The following is a 13146-nucleotide window of genomic DNA, read 5'->3' as shown; positions in this document are numbered from 1 at the left end:
AAAAGATGGCGAAAAGAAAAAAAGACAAAAATGGCGAAAAGAAAAAAAGACGATGGATAACGTGCATTCCTGACTGCGTGGACAGAGGAATTAGCATTTGGATCTGTGGTACGTCTAATATGCAATGATAAAATTGCATTGATGAAACGGTCAAATATAAAGCAGCACTTTGAACAATCCATGCAGCACCAGAGGTTGCATTAAAAGTAAGACATATTTGATTTATCATACGTTAAAAACACTATATGGCTCCCAATGAAATACATTTCGAAATATTTGGCTTTTATGGCTCTCTCAGTCAAAAAGGTTCCCGACTCCTGGTCTAGAGTTTCCCAAACACTGGAGTGGACCTTCTGTTTTATGGAGGAAGAGAAAGAAGAAAGCGTTTGAATGACATCAGTAATATCTTGTGTTTTGGCTTCATCCATTCATTTTTGATGACTTCATGAAAATCTTCCAAAAAAAAGTACCTTCTCCTTTTCCTTTGACCTGCTCCATTCAACGGTCTCCACAACCAATCATCTCCCTCCATGTAACCCTCTCCTCTTATGCTAACTGGCCTCCCGTCCTCTTTCCCTTCATGCATTTCCCTCCGCTCTGATCTTCCTCTCGACCTCCAACCTCGGCTTCCTTCTTCCCAGATCTGCACCATCCCTCCTCTGTCTATGTTCAAACCAGTTTGACTTTATCTCCAGATCATCTAACATGTGCTGTCCCTCTGAGGGACGCCTCCCTGATGCTCTCCATGCTCCTCGCTCCCAAAGAGGAACCTCTTTAAGCCCCTTTTTGCACAATACTGCGCGAGGACAAACAGAGACAGATGGCTCCGGAAGCATAATGTCCTTGTCGCAGTTAATAAAGGTTCAAAAAAAGAAAGAAAAAACAAAACAGCAGAGCCCTGCAGGAAGCTGTGCTATCAGATAAAACTCAGACTGGGAGTAAGAGGATGAATGCACCACAATCTGCCGCCGGAGAGGAAGACTTACGTTATTGCGAGATGTTTTCTGAGTGCTGGAGTACAAGCGGTGAACTCAAAGCAGCCGTGCTGTTTACCGGCGCCGTCTGCCTCGCTAACACCGGCAGAATGGTGTTTTGCGTTTAATCAGGTTCAATATGTAGGGTCCGAAACTTTCTTTGAACAGCCGGGAAAAAGAAAGGCTGATGTTTGGATTTTATCATCAGAGAGCTGCAAGAAAACAACAATAATCAGTCCAAAGAACCATAATCAATACTGTTACAATAATGAGAGGGTGAATGGTTGTATGTCCCTAAATGGCATGTGAACGAGCAAGTGAATAGCTATTTGTCTCTAAATGAAATATGAATAAGAGGGTGAATAACTGTGTGTCTCAATATGATGTGAATCACTTTGCTATCAATGTCATTGATGTAATGCAAAAATGACGTCATCTCCGCGAAAAATACTAATCCTGTCCACATCTTCATATTTGCTTCATATTTAGCTTTGATATTCTACATTTGGAAAGAAATGATTGAATTAAATGAGCAGCATTTTTAACCCGGATATTGCACATTATGGTAAAAGGTTTTCCACTTATATAGCACTTTTATAAGTTGCCTGTTCAAAAGGGTTGCTTGATCGCATTCACCCGTTCCCACACACACCTATGACTGTAGAGCCACCATGCAAGGCTCTTCCCAGGCCTACTGGGAGAAGCCAGGAATCGAATCGCCCACCATTTTTGATTGGAGGGACGCCAGGAAGTCGTGATTTGTCGTTCCCCCTGCGGCGCGGCGGCTGCTTTTACTCAACATTCCTCGACACCCAAATCACCCAGAGGTCAGCGCCTCCTGCTGCACTGAAAAAACAGGCTGACTAGGTGAATTTGCACCAAGAGGAAAGTTGTTAATCGTTTCACGACAGGCTGCTGACAGGGGCCTTTCGTGTATGTGTGTGTGTGTGTGTGTGTGTGTGTGTGTGTCCAGGGCAGGAAAGGGAAGAAGAAGAAGGAAACACCCCCCTAGAAGTGGAACTTTGACACCCTTTCTCTAGTCAGAAATGGGATCTTTATCGCTGGGATTGACGCTGCCTGATCCCCCGACTGCATTCACAGCCATGTGGCGGCTGCTTTCCTCTGCAGACTCTCGCTCGTACTTCCCACTGAACTTTGAGCGCTTGAATGCTAATGAGTACATTTTTTGCACTATGACTTCCTCCACCCTCGCGCCCCTGCCTCTGCCCTCCGTTGTCTCGCTTTCTTTCCCACTTTCAGCGATAAAACTCCCGAACAGTTAATAAATGCATTCTGTGTTTACGCACTTGTTTCTACCAGAGCGTTCACGTTTGATTCCGAGGAGCCCTCGAGCAACGTAGCATCACGGGCGGGTTTTACCCTGCAGGTTGTTGTCTGCTTAAGTTTGTTTTCTTAATATTTGTATTCATGGCTGAATTTGTTTGGGGTTTAATTTCCCTTTTTACAAACATTTATCCGCTTTACGAGATAAAAAGCAGCATAATGGAAGCGTTACTTAGAGGGATTAAAAACAAAACAAGAGGCACAAGAGAGTGCAGAATGTGGGTGGAGGGGAGCGCATCCTGCACGTTGTGGGTGGTTTGGGAGTTTGCAGAGCCCGAGTGCAGAGACATCCGCTTGCGGACGGAACAGTTCAAAGAAGTTGGTTCTAAAAAGTGTTCTGCTGGAGTTCGGTTCCAGGAAGTAGCCTTTTAGCTTAGCATTCTCACAGGCAGTGAGAGACCAAGACGAGGGTGTGAGGGACCGGTGCAACGTGCACCTTAACCTCCACATTCAGAACTAAACCACAAAGAGGAGGAAGACCTCACAGACAACATGGAAGTGGAAGCTGAATAATAAACATGGATTATCAGATGGTTGAAGTGTTTTGCTTTGCCATGTGAAGAAACCCATTAGCCATTACCAAACTAGCACTTCTTCTGGTCCAAAATATAGATGTTCCTCTGCAAGCCCTGGAACCCCCCCCGAACGTAGCAGGACAGAGGAGCCTGGACCTCTTCATTGCCATTTTGTCTGACGACAACATCTGACTAGAGACCGATGTTTTAAAGATGGCGCTCCACAAGAAATATTAGGTAATGGACACGACGTATGAGTTCCACCAATCACCGAGTACCTATCACTTCTTATCGAACTGTGAAAAAACCCTGCCTTGGGGAAGGAGCTGGGACACTTCCAGGAGCTGAAGGTTCCTGGTTCCTCTGCTGAATGCATTGAGTAACAGCCTCCTTCTCCAAAAGGTTCTGGGAACTGCAAAACATTTCTCTAGTGAAGAAGGGGCAACTGTTTTTGAAAAGTCTCCCGTGTGTTTGTGGCCCATTACTGACACCGACAATGCAAACGATCTCGGACAATTCCAAAAAAACAATCCCTTGACGCGCTGAATCAGTTTGTGCTCTGCGTGTCCCTAAAATAAATAGATAAGTCAATACATAAATTCATGCACATCTTTTTATAGAGATGAGACAACAGGAGAACTCTATCTGAACTCTCCACAACGGCGGAGGGAAGTTTCCTAGCGCTGTCTCTCAACTCACCTTGGAAAATATCTGTGAAATATCGCCGGACATCGGAATCAGCCAAGGAACTGTCAATCAGAGCGTTACCGAACAGCGGGTCGATGAACTTCAGCGACAGTAAATCTGCGCGGGAGGTTAGCGTCCCCTTGCTTCTGGAATTAAAAGGGGGGGACAGAAGAGGGGGGCGACTTCGCTTCTGCTAGGATTCTGATTTAAAAGTTTCAAATATGGAGGACCGGCATGTTAAGAAGGAGAAAAGGTCCATCCAAGTCCTCTTCCAAACCCGGTCTCTGCTCCATTTTCCATTTTCCCCCCGCCGGCATGATGATGGCTTTTTATGGCGCTGGCTCATTAGCATATTTCATATCCTGCTGCAGACACCGCCGGCGCTTTATCCACCTCCATCATCGGCACGGGCCAGATGCCGGAGAGAAAACACACATGACACACACACACACACTTAAACAGGTAAACAAAAACAAGGCTGGTGAGACATGCCCCCCCACACACTCACACACACATACACACACACCTTAAACCATCAGTTAGTGTTATAGCATCAGAGTAGTAACACATTTAAATGAAGACAGAGATTTACACAAGATGGTGTGATGTTATTTCAGCTGCTGGCGCTCACACACACACACACACACACACACACACACACACACACACACATATGCACACACACACACACTCCTCTGACAGATTCTCTCACAAATTTGGATTTACACAGAGTGATAATTGCCACAATCAGATGCAGGAAATACGTCATGTTGTCTCACGCTCACACACACACACACACACACACACACACACACACACACAGGCGTGATGGTTTTTTTATGTATCAGAGCTGAGTTTTCAAGCACTAAAAAGGGAGAGGGAAGATGAAAGAGCTGTTGAGCAGCTTGTTCTTGCCTGCCTGCCTCTTCTGTCATGTTCACCAGGGGGAGTTTTGAAAGGTGTGTGCTCCTCCACACACACTCACACACAGGCGTGAGTATGGATACATCGCTGCGCTGTTCATGGAGAAGTGCTGCTGCAATAATTAGATTTCACTTCAAAGAGCGGCGCAGTTGTTTCGCTGGGAGACGGGCCTGATCCATGATTGGCCGCTCAGAACCAGCAGGTGAGAGACCGGGATAAGATTTCTCCTCTGTGGTAATGGCAGAGGATGGAGTGTGTGTGTGTGTGTGTGTGTGTGTGTGTGTGTGTGTGTGCGTCTGAGGAGCCATTTTTATGGTAATTTAGCCCTCTGATATATCCAATAATTTTAGCTTTAATGCATGTGGAAAAGAAAGATACAATTTGGAACCCAAACTCATTCATTCACCGATTATCTATATAACTGACTCGGGGGGGCTGGAGCCTATCCCAGCTGCGACTGGCTTCACCCTGGACCAATCACACGGCCACATATAGAAACATTCACCCTCTCATCTCAACACTGTACGGAGACACACGGCCATTTACAAAAAGGACACACAACCATTCAGTGACTCATTAACAAAACAAATCGACATACAAGCATTAACTGTCTCATTGTCTCATCTCGTCATATGTGGATATACAGTCAATCATTCACACCTCATGGAAACAAACAACTATTCCCTCATTCACAATCAGACATACAGCAATTCACTGTCTCATTCACGCTCACATAGGGATATAAGAGCGTTCATTCACTCATTCATAAAGGGACATACAAGCATTCAGTCACCCTTTCACACTTTATTGGAACATACAACTGTTAACTCGCACATTGATTCATCATAGACCCTTTCACACATCATATATAAACATAAAACCATTCACTCCCTCACTCATTCACAAAGTGACATACATCCATTCACCCTCTCATCCACTCGCTCTGTAAAAGTTTTCCCGCGGTTAAATTCTGGTAAATCAAAACAGCGCAGAAGTGATTTCCAGTGATGGCCATCGTTTCGACCTCAATATGAAACAGATAATTATTTCTGAGCAAAACCTCCCCCCAAATCCAGCTGTCGAGTGAAATAAGTCGACCACGCAGCCTCTCAGCTCGCCACCACATACTGATGATTTGTCACTGTGTCGAACACCGGCTCCCCACTCCCACTCCACTCAGCGACCCGCTCCTCTGTGAGATGTTAATATTGAACACAAAGGCCTGCAGACAGTGACGCTGCACTGATGGGACGACTTCATACCTGTCACATCCAACGGGAAAGGGGGGGGGCCATAATGGATCGTGGGCAAGCCGCCGCTGGCGCAACGTGACATTGCATCAGTACAGACGCACTTGCTGCATTTTGATTGCGTTCGGATGTCGGGGCAGAAGTTCCTTCTGCAAAATCGGATGGATGATGGGCGTCTCTGTGAGTGTTTGTCTGCGCTCGGACTAGAAGAGGAGTCAGCCGCCGAGAGCATTTTGGAAAAAATAGCTCTGGGAAGCATTGATAGGCTGTAGAAAGGTTTCATGTGCGTCTGCGTCTGAGTTTTTTTTTTATGATTTCATGTTCTTCAAGGGATGTGAAAACACCATTTGTGAATAAGTCTGGCAACGTGAGCATTTCACTTTAACTTGACGGACCTTGACAGACAATTAGAATGGCAATCCCAATTTTCACAATAAAACTATGTATTATCACACTTGAAGTCCAGCTTTTCTTTCGTAGTACCGAAAAACAGATTCGTTTTTTGATGGAAGCTTGGCAGAGATAATTCATTTAGAATGAACAAAACTAAAAGTAGCTGCACAAGTCTTTTTTGCTTTTTTTGTTTTTCATTTTGCCAATTTGGCGATGGATTCTCACTATGTGGTCTCCTTGTTCTCCCTGGTTTCTGTATGAGGTTCTTCCAGGTTCCTCCCATAGTCCAAAAACAGGAGGTTCACTGGAGACCCTACATTGTCAAAACGGTTGTAAGTCTCCATATGTGACCCTGTGATTGACCGGCGACAAAATCAAGCTGAACCCTATGACTCTGACCCTGAATGCAGCATAAGCAGGAAAGATAATCAGCGAATGCATATTTGATAATTCACTCTTGGTTCATTTTAAAGGCAGGTGTGAAGAGTAACTGTCACAGCTATCTCAAAGTGCAGCACACTGCGTTCTTAGCACACGCCGGTGATGTACATCGGCATACGTTCAACATTTGCGAAGTTGTCCGTTGTCACCATCAGCCGGCGTCTCTGCAGCAAAATAGTTTTCCATCATCCAACAAGAGAACATAGAACCCAGCTCGGCCCTCAGACGTGCTTCCAGTCGACCATCTATGGAAGAGACTCGCTTTCATGGAGTTAAAAGTAGGGATCTGAAAGGCGAGGTGCAGGGGGGTTACCAGACGTCATCTGGGGAGGTTGGAGGATTAAACTTTTTTTTTTTGATGAGTTTTGCTTAAAATATCTTGGCCTTTGAATATTTTAATGTCTTTCACAAGCCAACAGTTTTAAGCGACATCAATAGTTTTATTCACATATTTAAAACGTTGCATAAATTGTTTTCTTCCAAGTGCATTATCACCTGCAGAGATAACAATCTCTCTTCGTCTCTTATATTACATATAGTATAAAAACACATCCAACACAGCCAAAGAAAGTCAATGCCAATTGGGTTTTAAGGCAAACTAAGTGAGTGGTTGTATGTATGTGCAACAAGTTGTTTTTCCAACGACAGACAAACTCACACAGTCGATAAACATAAGAACCTATGCTGGCAGGTTGTCAATAAATAATAAAATAAAATAAAAATCCAATGTGCGTTTCAGGGAGAGCTAGCCCCCCTGCTTAATTAGCGCCATGCTAATTGAATCCCAGAGTGAGTGATGTGCGGGGACGGGGCTGAATGACAGAAGAAAAATGAAACACCATTAAGCAGCCGAGTAGATAATCCATTTAGGAATGTCGGGGAATCGAAAAGGATTAGTTAGCGCAGCCGGTTACTGCAGATTTTTGACGGGCGAGCCATTTGCCTTGCCTGTCAAAACCCATCACCGCTGAGTGAAATCTCAAAAGCCTTCATTTCCCCTCTGCTCATTTGACCCACGAGTCACCGAGAAAAACAACAAATCCGCTCGGAAAACATCGAAACATGTCGTCATGTTCCTCATGCTTCACTTAAAGTCCCGAGATTTTTGTCCGAGACCGTTTTTAGCACAAACCCGTGAGCTGAATTAAGAATCAAATAATCAAATAATCCAAATTCATTCATTCATCAAGCGGTGATTGGACGAAAGGCAGGGTTCACCATCAACTGGGACACATACGACATACAACCTTCACCCTCTCATTTATATGTCATAAAGACACATAATATATAATCATTCGCCACTATTTTAAACATTATATAGACATACCTTTCAATTTCTCATTCATGTGTCACATAAAGACATACATCATAGAAACATACAACCTTTCACAAGATGCGTAAACATTCACCCTCTCATTCACAGGTCATATAGAGACATACAACCATTCACTCAGTCACAGAGACATGAAACCTTTCACAAGAGATATGCAACCATTCACCCTTTCACTCATACGTCATATAGACATAAAACCAAACTACGGCCCGGGGGCCGGATACGGCCCGCCTCCAAATTTTGCCCGGCCCCTGAACAATACCAGAGATGCATTATGATTTTTTTTTTTATTCGGGCCACGTAATCGTAACTATTACATGCATAGAACATATTATATTCCACCCTTGTGCAGTCTGTGCCTTATCTGAAACCCCTCCCTCAAAAAAAAAAAAAAAATCCTGGACACACCCCTGTCAAATAACACGGAATAATGGCGAAAAGATTAGGTAAGAGACAAAAAGATTCAGAATGCAGGGTATTTAACCTGCAGTGGACAAACGTTTTTTTGTTCAATTCAAAGAAAAGGATGTTTGTCACATCTGTCAAGAGATGAGACAAAGACATTATTCATTAATAATGTTCTTATTTATTTTCAGATTTTTTTTTTTTCCTATCAAGATCCCAGAAAGGGTTAATTTTTGGTTATGTGTGGCTTTCCGGAAAACAATAAATGTTTACGTTTAGACACCTCTCCAATCGTCACATTTAGCTACAAAGTGGCCCGACCCCCCGTCAGAGAAGGGAAAAGTAATTTGGCCCTCGCAGGAAAAAGTTTGGAGAGCCCTGATGTTTGGTTTCCAATGAACCAATCCAACCACGCACCCGCCCAAAATAATACTAATATTTATTGTTGAATTAATTAGTTGGAGCGTAAATGAAGGACAAGAAGGGGAGCCTGTTTGTTCACATAAAGATCCTACAGCCTTAATACCGCCGGTAATTACGATCTCATTAATCTGAATAAATAAGCCACCGGAGACACCGAGCAGAGTTGAATGTTGAATTCTGTGGATTCTTTGGAGACAAAACATGGCGGTCTATCGTCGTGACCGTCACTGTCATGACCCCACCGCCGTCTCCTGTTGATGCAGCCCAATGTAAGAAGCCCTTCGCTAATTACCGACGGTTGGCTCTTCTGTCGCCATGGCAACGCAGCCGCCAAAGAAGAAGATCGGGGCACGGAGTGGGAGTGTTATTTCCACAGGTAATCTATGAAGTGCAATCATCCCACCCTGGCCACCTGATGCCTGGAATGAAGCTGCGTGATCACGGCATCTACAGCTTGGACCGCTGGAAGATGACCGTTCGTCCTTCTAACTACACGCATGTTCTGGTGAGCATTAGATGTCCGACGCGACAATGCGATGAGTGTGTGGGGACACACGCTCCCTCCACATCCTTAGCACATCTTCTCGCCCGCTCTATCATCTCCTTCCTTATCATTTGATTTACTTAATGTTCCCGTCCTTCCTGTTTCTAACACCTCCACCCGCGGCCCCAGGAGGCTGCGGATGCTGCTTAATGGACGCCGAGCTGAGCGTAACTGCCCTCGTGAATAATTCTGAAGGCCCGAGGTGATTCGCGGGGCAGAGGCGGAGACGCACGCCGCTGCACGTCCCCGCCGTCCAAAATGACAGGTTTTTCAAATTCACGTCCAAAAATGTGCAGAAAACAAGACTTGTTTTGGGGTGATTGATTAAAATATGATCCAAACTCAAATCCAATCCACCTTTAAAGCATCTCTGCTGAGCTCGACGGCCCCCGAAAAAATCAGCGAGAATGTGTCGCAGCGGGGGCTGCATTAGCATGCACGCCGGCCCGCACGTCGCACATCCTGGATGCAGGCTCAAAGCTCATGCGGTTTGATTTATTAAATGGAAGCGGAGGGTTTTTAGAAAGCTGGCTGTATATTTCAAGGTTGTCCTGGTTAGTGAAATATAATCTGAGGTGGGAATATCCCGAGACTCGGGGTGAATCTAATTTACGGCCAGACTCTATTATCTTACCGAGGATCGTGATGGAAAGGGCGAATAAAACAAGGTTGCCAACATTTTACTTGAAGTGGACTCAAGCATAATAGGGACATTACCTGCATTTAGTGCTCATCACACAGCTGATAGCTGCTGATTGTGTAAAACTTCAGGGACACGTCTTTGACCATAATGAGGTCAACTCTGCGATGTTATTAAAATCGATACTAATCATGGAGCGGGGCGAGGAGGAGGCTCAGGGAAGAGGAGCTTTACATTTTGTGCAGAAGTTGCTGCGACCAAGGATGATGGTCCTCATTTCTGGAGGTTCTCCAAGACAGCTCATCATTTCTAGGGCTATAGTTGAAAAGCGGGTACAAGATATGACCCTGTATTATAATCATAATAATATATGTAAAATGGCTGCGGGCAGCACAGGGCAGCGGCAGTTAGCACTTCTACGTCACAGCAGGATAAGCATGCAGGAGGTTCATTGGAGACTCGGCCATGTGAATGAGAGAGTGAATGGTTGTATGGGTCTATGACGTGCAAATGAGTGTGAATGTGTGTTCATAGGTGAGCCCCACCTCTCGCCCAATGACAGCTAAGATAGGCTCCAGCAATACTGTGTGCTGGATAAGCAGCATGGATAATGACTGGATGAATGAATGAACATCAGTCTGACCGTTTCCGATTTGAAGGTACGCAAGAACAGAAAGGACGGGCTTTTCTTCTTTGGCCTGACGCGGTTAACGTCTCAAACAAATGAAGGTATTACAATGAAAATAGTTTGTGTGTGTGTGCATGTGCCGGTGTGTGTCAACAACTCACACCCAATACAAACATCTGCGCCCGGATGAATCCTCACGTTTAAAGCTGGAGGACTTTTTTTTTTTAAATGAGTATCATTCTGGTTTCATTATGCTTCGTTTCCACAGCTCGCAGGAAAAACATGATTGTATTAGCGGGAAATAGCTCATTACACCTGCTGCGGGGGGAGGGGAGGCTCTGACAAGACAAACACGGCCACACGGGGAAATAAAATGAAACTCATCAATATTGCTACGTCTGCGCGCTTTTAAAAATTCCTTTACTGCGGGAATCTGTGCGGAAATAACACCCGGAGAAAACGCTCCCGTGATAGAGTGAGGACGTCTGACTTTGACTTTGAGACAAGGAACCCCCATCTACAACTAGTTTGTTTTATTCATAAAATAAAGATGAAAGTGTAGCTCTTTTTGCTGATTGGCCAGTTAAACCTTTCTATATTCCTCTCCAACATGCCGGTAAGGAAAAAAGTGTTCACAAAGTTTGCTAGCAATGCGCTCGGTATGGCGGGGGGGGCAATCCCATAATATTCATTTGCCTTTACCGATCAGCAAAATCAGATATAGAAGCTCCGATTTTGAGTCCCGCCTCTAGCCTCGATGTAATCCGGGGCTCCCCTATTTCTCCAAAAGACATGATTCACTAAACCGGTCTTTGAAACTGCCTCCTCCAGCTCTCGGTCTCCTCATCACACTGCTCGCCACGCAGGAAAAAACATGGAGATAATGGAGGAGACTATTAGAGGCACCGCACCCCCCCGTCATTTCCTCATGGAGAAGTCATTAGCTCTCCGAGGTATTGATTCTGCCGGGGCACGCCTCATTAATGGACTCGGAGGATGAAGACGGGGGGCTGACGAACGAGCGCGGTGTCACACCCAGCATGTGGCGGCCCGGCCGAGGTGCAGATCCTTCCGTCTATCTGCCTCAAGTACAATATGGCAGAGAGAGTGGGGAAAAAAAAAAAAAAAAATTGTTTACCTGCAGGAGGAGTGAGTTGGGGATTATTCGGTCGCCCTCTCGCAGGTGTGGCATTGGAGTTGCTTCTGATTGGAGGGGCTCTTTCAAGCCCCGCCCACCGGCCAATCCAGCGACAAGGTCAGGTGTGCCTTAAAAACAGCAGTGCTTATTTCCCCCTGGAAGTTATTGATGATCCTAGATCAGGTGTTCCTGTCACGGATCGGGAAGGGGGACTCGAGCAGGGAACCACACCAAGGCTAGAGTATGTTCGGATGTTTTATTCTTAACCATGGGATGCGGGGTCTTCACAGGGTCGGGGTCCGGTGTTCCACCAGGGGGCCCAGGTCTACACTCCGGGTCTGTGGTCCACCAGGGGGTCTCACAAGATCAGAGTTGTTGGGCAAAGGGAAGTCCAGGCACCACGGCTAGGTCCGGTCGTGGGGATCCACAAGGTCAGGGTTGTTGGGCAACCACAATCCCCCGTCACCAGGCAGAGCGTGCCGCTGCCCTTTATAGGGATCTTGATTGGCGGCAGCTGGCCGCTGCTGCAGCTGGCGCCGATTCTTAATTTGACCCAGCCGTGTCTCCTCTCGGCTACCGGGAGGAGATCGTGACAGTACCCAATATGTCAATCGCAATCTATAGGTTGATCGCAAAGGTAGTGTGGGTAGATCGCGTGGTATTAAAACGTAGACGTCAAGCTTATCATCCTCACGATGAAATTTGTCACTTTCACTGACAGTCGGTCTATCCAATCTGATCTTTTCTGACACAGGCGTCACTGCGCATGCGCAAATAATGGCGCGCTCTAGCTAGCTGGCGAGTTAGCCTCCAATTTATGTCTTCTAAACTTATGGGTTTAAAAATGAGTGGGGGAGCTGGACCAGGTAAAAAGACCAAAACATATGGGAGGTGGCCTTCTTTTTTACAATGTCATTTTCGAAGTGCGTTAGCCTCATCTGCCAGTGTGCCGTTGCTACACCGAATAAGGGAAATTTGGAACGGCATTTTCAGACCGTTCATAAAAACTAAGACACTGACTTCCCTCCGAAAGTGAGCTGAAAACGAGCAAGCTGAAGGAGCTAAAATCCCAGTTTCCAGGACAGCAGTCATTTTTCTCACAGCTAACTTCGACTATGCTGCTGACTCCATTCAAGTCATCAGAATAAGGTATCTACCAAAAAAGTACTCTGTTGTAGTGTGCTATAAAGGGTTCATGCAGTTATGCAAGATCCCCAAACATTTATTGTGTTAAGTATACTGAGTAGATGTATGAATAAATATAGATTCAGCATTTTTAGTTGAGGTAGATCATTTTCACATGGTCATTTGAAAAGTAGCTCACAAGGCGAAAAAGTGTGGATGAAATACCTGGAGAACAGTAGCATGAGTAGCAAGAAAATGCGTACCTTTCCTGGCTCAACTCGGGCTTCGCCGGCCTCTCTCTCGGCTCGGCTTGCAGCCGGAGACATCGTCCCAGGCCAGCCTGGAGCGCCCTAAGACAACTTGCATGATGTTTCATTCTTAT

The sequence above is a fragment of the Fistularia commersonii genome, chromosome 6, assembly GCF_037954325.1.
Source record: "Fistularia commersonii isolate RoL2024-O1a breed Wild chromosome 6, RoL_Fcom_v1.0, whole genome shotgun sequence".
In the NCBI taxonomy this organism is placed as follows: Eukaryota; Metazoa; Chordata; class Actinopteri; order Syngnathiformes; family Fistulariidae; genus Fistularia; species Fistularia commersonii.
Note: the sequence above shows the minus strand (reverse complement) of the source record.